The following is a 6520-nucleotide window of genomic DNA, read 5'->3' as shown; positions in this document are numbered from 1 at the left end:
TCAGTTTCTATTAAAGAAAAAAAAAAAGATAAAATTAGAAGCATTGACCTTCCCAAACATAAATATATGTAACACAGCAGTCCACATCTTTGGTAGCAGACTGGAAGTGGTGGCAGGGTTAGCGGGGCATCCTGCTGGAGTGAAATAAGTTGAGTTTTGATTTTGAGGTGGCAGAAGGAGAACATGTATTTCAGGGCTGCCATACAGAGAGAAATAGAAGATTCAAGCAAGTGTGGGACTGTAATAGCTTGGGTGCAAGAGGAGCATGATCAGGGTATTGGAAGAAGGCAGACAGGTTGTGGGCAACTCACAGGCCTTGACCAATCCTTGCTTAACCACAGCTCTGTGTTTGAAGCAACAGCCAGGAAGGACAGAAGGGCATCAGTATGGATTGGGAGATCCCAGAGTCCAAGTGTGGTGGGGAAAAGGGGATGTAGCTAAAGTCTGCCGGGAAAGCAGCACAGGCATAGGACAGTGTAGGACAGCCTGCAATGGGGATGATCAAGGGCATTGCTGAGCTGTGGTGCTGCAATGGAGGGATACAGGCTCTGCCCAGGGAGCAGCAGGGAGGATGGCAGCTATGCCCCCCGTATCAAGGGGAAGCTTGGATTTGTGGAGGTCCTCTCTGTGACAGACAACAGGTTGGACTAGCTTTTGTCATTTAGGATGAGAGCAGGAGTCAGCAAGAGTGACCTTGTGTTGGAAGTTGCAAACTGCTTGCTCAGGGAGAGGAAACAGAAAAAGTCTTTTGTCAGCAACCCCAGGAAGTCTCCAGGTTCATCAGCAGGCTCTGTGGAGGGTGGGTGAGGAGGCAACGAGGCACTGGAGCTGTAAGGACCTCATGTCCTTTTGCATGTACAGAGTGTTTACTGCTGGTGACGACATCCTACGATCAGTACTGGGCTGTGTGCCACCCCCTGCTCTCTATCAGACTCAGGAACTGCCAGGTCTGTCTCCTTTGCTAGGGGGATTTCTGTCAGCTACAGTAATCATTTCAGTCATGACCCAGATACCGTTGTGTGGTCCCAGTGGAGTGGACCACTTCTTCTGTGATTTCACCCCATTGCTGGATCTTTCACACACTGGCACTGTGACACTCATGCTCTTTGCTGTCGTGACTGGCTTTTTAGATCCCATCCTCCCCTTCCTTTTCACATGGTCATCCTGTGTGCATTAGAGTTGCCACCCTGAGGAACGTCTCCCATCCGGCACGGGCAGGCAGAAAGACTTCTCCACCTGCTCCTGCCGCCTCACTAGTGCCACTCTTTTCTGCGACACCCTCATCCTTGGGTGTGTGATGCCCAGAAGAACCCTCCTGAGAGAGGTTGACAAAGCCCCTTATCTACACCATCCTCACATCCCTGTTCAATCCTCTCATCTACAGCCTGTGGACTAGAAAGGCTGGGGGAGGGGGACACTGAGAAAAATGCTCAGGGAAGCTATGAGCTGCACGGAGAGCCTGTGGGAGTTTTGGGCCTGCAGGAAGAGATAGCTTCTGGTTCTCTTTTGAACCAGCCCAGAGGACCTGGACTGGCATGTGCAGTGTCCTGGGCACTCCCCTGGAAGTGTGGGATATGAAGACGGTTTTTGGTGTGCGATGCGGCAGAGAGGTGCTAGTGGAGCGGGATGGTGTAATCACAAGGCCTCTCTCAAACATCTTGGAAGGGGCAGAGAGAAATCAGGGATGTTCCAAGATCCTCAGAAAAGGCAAATCTCAAACCCATCTTCAAGAAGGGCAAAAAAGGAGGATTGGGGGTGTTACAGGTTGGCCACCTTCACCTCAGTCCCTGACACGGTGACAGGGAAAAATGCTCTTGCAGCCATCTCCATCGCTTGAAGGACAAGAAAAGGATTGCTGAAGCCATGTGGGAGGAAAAAGAAGGGCATGCTGTGTACCTGGACTTTTGCAAGTCCTTGGATGTGGTTTCCCATAGTGTCCTTAGAGCGGATTGTTGACATCTGGACTGAAGACGTGGACGATGCAGTGAATGGGAAGTTGGCTGGAGGATCAGGAACAAATCCCATCAGTGGTACAAAGTCCTCTGAGAACCCAGCAGCATCCCTCCGTGATCAGCAAAATTTCATAAAAGACCATTAAAAGCTGGAAATTAAGACTTTTTCTGCTATTACATAGATTTCCTTTTCTGCATAAGCTTCCACATTTTTCTAAAAGTTACATTCTGGACTTGATTCAGTTGCCCGAACAGAGGTGGCCATGGCATCCAAGCTGCCCTGTGGTAACTGAAGCAGCCATGTGGGACAGGTGATGCAGGAATCCTTCGGATGTACGAGTGGGCTTGCAGGCAGGGAACCTCTGGGGTGGTGCAGGACATCACCTTCCTCCAGTGCTGCTGGGTAGGCTGTGAAGAGGCCTCTCAAGCACAGCAGACAGTATGTCTCCTTGAATGGTGGCTGTGAGGTCACTTCTGACTGGTCAGCAGCAGCAGGAAGAGAGATACTATGAGGTCATGAAGGTCATCAGGAAGCCACCCTCAACAAGATGACACATTTGGGGAGGTCAGGAGGAGCCTGAGCAAAAGAAATGTGAGATTTGGGGGAGGGAAGAGGGCCTTGACCAACAGACACAAAAGATTTTGAAGAGGTAAAATGGGTTAAGGGGACGTTGCTGTGAAAACACTGACTGTGAAAACGTTCCTGTTAAGCCTTTACGCTATCTCTAACTAGTAACTTTAAGCCCTAACCCTACGCCTAAATAATTCTCCTCCTGACAGTAATCCACTGTTACTAACCTAGCTGAGCGTAGGCTATACCTAACCTCAAAGCTTACATTTAAGCCAAATCCCAAACCCATAAACCCTTACCCTTACACTTACCCAGTTGCTCACCCAAGCCCCTAGCCTCTACCCCTAGTATTAACATGTTGGCCTTAATCTTAGCCCTCACCCAGGTCCTAAACAAAACCCTAACCCACCATGCTAGCCCATACCTTAAACACTAGCCAGGGAACCTCAGCAGAACTTCAAAATTTCTCCCTAAGCCTTTGCCAAATCCCCAAACCTGAAAGGTGAGCTCTAATCCCTAAGCTCCAACCTCAACACCAAATCCCTGAAGCTGTCTTTTCCACGCTCTACTGCCCTCATCTTGGTCACCTCTGCTCAACCTCACTTAAGCTGTCTGGCCCCGTGGGACCAGGACAGGGATCGTGAGGTCCCAGAACAGTAGCATGGCATTGGGAGAGGAATATGAGGTAACCTAAGTCTGACAAGCTCATAGGCCACAAGGAGGGGATGGGTGGGAATGCTATGGTGAGGTCAGCTGTGGCTCAGGATCTCATGGGACAGCAGGAGGCACAAGGCTGGGAAGGTGGCTGGGAGGTTCCTTCTGTCCTTGGAGTTGAGAGGCCAGCAGCAGGAACATGGCTGGGAAAGGGACTGTGAGGTCACTACTTTCTGAAGGAGCTGATAGGTCAGCCCTTGACTCATGGCTGGGATATGTGCTTTTACGCTCACATCTGCCAGTGTCTCTGGCAGGCCAGCAGAAGCGTGTTGATTGTAGAGAATCCCTTTCCCCAAGTACCTGGTAGGCCCATCCAGGACAAGGGCTCGGATATGGCTTCTCACACCTCTTCTGCCTGAGTACATGATGGGACAGCAGCAGGCACGTGGCTTGGAAGATCATGGTGAGGTTACTTCTGTCTGGTCAGTTGACATGCCACAAGAAGGCTGATGGGTTGGGCTATCACTCCAACACCAATTCTGTCTGAGAAGCTCATAGGCCAGTAGGAGGCACATGACCATGAAGGCGAGTCCTTGGAATCTCGAATCTCTTGGGGTCATTGGCCATCAGCAGACACATGGCTGGCATGTCGACTATGACATCACTTCTGCCTGAGAATCTGGTAGCCAGCAGCAGGCACATGGCTTGTTGGTTGTTCTGTACCTTGAGGTTCTGGATTCTTATGTCCCCAGTAAGAAAGGCACGCAGCCTCTGTGTAGTATCATTTAAAATGCCATTTGATAGAGCAAACACTACAAACAGTGAATAAGGCCAGCTGCATACAGGGCTGTATTAGGAGAGGCGTGGCCACCCAGGCAAGGGTGTTCTCATTCCTCAATGAGATGTGGCCACATCTGGACTAGTGTGTCTGCATGTGGGGTTCTTCCCTGGTCTGGAGGAGTGGGGAAGAACTGGAGTGGTCCCAGAGGACATTTGCCAGGATTGGGCCTCTTTGGAGAGGCTGAGGGACTTGGCCTTCTTCAGCCCCGCGAAGTGAAGGCTCAGGGCACTATAGTAGTAGAGTGCACCTGCTTGAAGGGTGGCTTGAGAGATGATGGAGCTTTTCTTGGTAGTGGGAAGAGAAGGAAACCTGCACAAAGTGCAGCTTGGAAGGTTCAGACTGGATGTGTTGAGAAAGAAATGTCACTCAAAGGGTAGCCTTGTGGTGCAAGAGGTCACCCAGAGAGAGCCCAGATCAGCCCATGGCCTTGTGTTTCAAGGAAAATCCAGCCAGGCTGGAGAGACATCCATGAAGGAACAGAAATGGTGGGGTGAGAGCTAGGTGGGAAAGCAAGATGGACATCAACAGCCTGAAGGGAAGGAGGTAAGGCATGGGACAGGTTATGACAGCCTGCAGTAGAGATGGCCAAGTGCTCTGGCAAGGCTGAAAGGCCAAACAGGACCAAGGGATTTGTCACCTTGGATTTGACAGTAGCTTCTGCCACTAAGGCCTACCAGGCAAAACTTGTTTTGAGGCTCTGGACTTAGTTTCTTCCTCACCCCTGCTTGGGGAAACCAGGATGCACTGTACAGTTTTCCTACACTTGGCATTGCTCACGCTCACATCTCACTGCCCCCAGGAAGAGCCCTGACTTCACCTGTGAGGGACAGAATCTGTCTTCCCAAGGCCTGGAGATCAGGGCTTGGCCTTTCTGCTTCATAAAACAAACCAAATATTTTCTCAGCATTGTAGCCACCTTCACAGTGCTTTTGCCTACCTGCAATCACAGCCTCCAAGTATCTGCTCTAACGAGTCCCTGGGGAGGCTTTGTCAGGAATGGCCCTCAGTGGGGTCCATTAATTCTTCAAGGTACTTTGCTTCTGACTTTGACTTCTTGAGAAGTTTCTTTCAGTCTGCTCTCAGTAGCTGAGGTTCATGGACTCAGCCTCAAATACACCATGGGGCTCATTAGGATACAGAAAGTTCTAACGAGCCTTGTGTCTTCCTGCAATTATCTCCAAGTCTTCAAGACTTGTACGGCTAATTAGAAAAATGTCATAGTGTAGTTAAGGAGGAAGATTTCAAAGTGCACCTCTACCCATGATTTTTTTCTTTTAAAGAACAGTTTTTCTTACTTTTCAGTTTAGAGAAGAGGTAATATAGAAGCATTCTGCAAGTGATACTGATCCAGAGTGTCTCCTCGGGAGGTCTGGACAGCTAGGAAAAGCAGTCCCTTGAGGTCTGACACTGGATGGACACCCTTGCTCCTCACCTCTCAAACCTCACCCCTTCTGACATTGGCCACCTGGGGCTTACATCTTTGTTCCTGGCCTCAGACTTCTCCACTGATCTCTACAGCTGGAGGTTACAGCTCCATTGCACCATCTCCCCCCTGCTCTCCTTAGAGAACCGGCTGCACACAGGCCCAGAAGAATTTTTCCTATTTGCAAGCAAAGCAAAGAAAATCATGATGAAGTTTCATAAACAATAAGTCACACTCCTCAACAGCTTGCGAAGTACAAGCTGCCCCTAATGAGGCTGCCTTTCTACAAGAGATAATCTTAAGAGAAATGTTTGTGATGGATACAAAAAAGTTAGGTATAAACACAATTAAAGAATTGGCTAAAGAGACAATTAGGCTACTGGAAGACTGGCAAGCTTTTAACTCCCTGAAGCTCAAAGCAGCTGCATAGGTGAGAGGTATCTGAATGAACAAAGAGCAAGGGAAGGAGAGAAGTGGAGCATCATGGAAAGGGCCTTTGCCTAGGCAGTCTGCATCTGAAAAGATGACTTTCACAAATGGTCATTTTGTCAGGACAGGTGTAACTACATGAAAGACTAGAGCAACTAAATACACTGAAGAACAGGCAGAATAGTGGTAACGAAGTTACAGGGGAGGACTGATATTTCTTTGGAATGTCCTCTGTAAAGGGTCATGGAATTGGTAGGGGTCTCTTGAGAGTGAAGCCAAACCAAAGTTGTGCCCATCTTCTAAAGAGGCCAAAAGTGCAACCCAGGGAACCACAGGCTGTACAAGGTCACTTGGAGATGAGGAGTGTGCCATTGAATGACTCCTCATGGGTGACATTTCTGGGCACCTAAAAAAGGACAACATTGGCATGGACTTCCCAAGGGTAAATCAGGCCTTGCCAACCTGATTGCCGTCATGATGAAGGAAGTGCATTTGTGCACGAGGGGAGCACAGTGGATGATGTTTACCTCCACTTCAGCAAGACTTTTGGCACGGTCTCCCTCAATATTCTTCTGCTCAAGTTAGGACATTATGATCTGGATGGACAGACAAAGAGATGGGCAAAGCACCAGTTGGATGATGAGGCTGAG

Source organism: Buteo buteo, unplaced genomic scaffold (genome assembly GCF_964188355.1).
Source record: "Buteo buteo unplaced genomic scaffold, bButBut1.hap1.1 HAP1_SCAFFOLD_137, whole genome shotgun sequence".
NCBI classification, from domain to species: Eukaryota; Metazoa; Chordata; class Aves; order Accipitriformes; family Accipitridae; genus Buteo; species Buteo buteo.
This window is presented reverse-complemented; position numbering follows the sequence as displayed.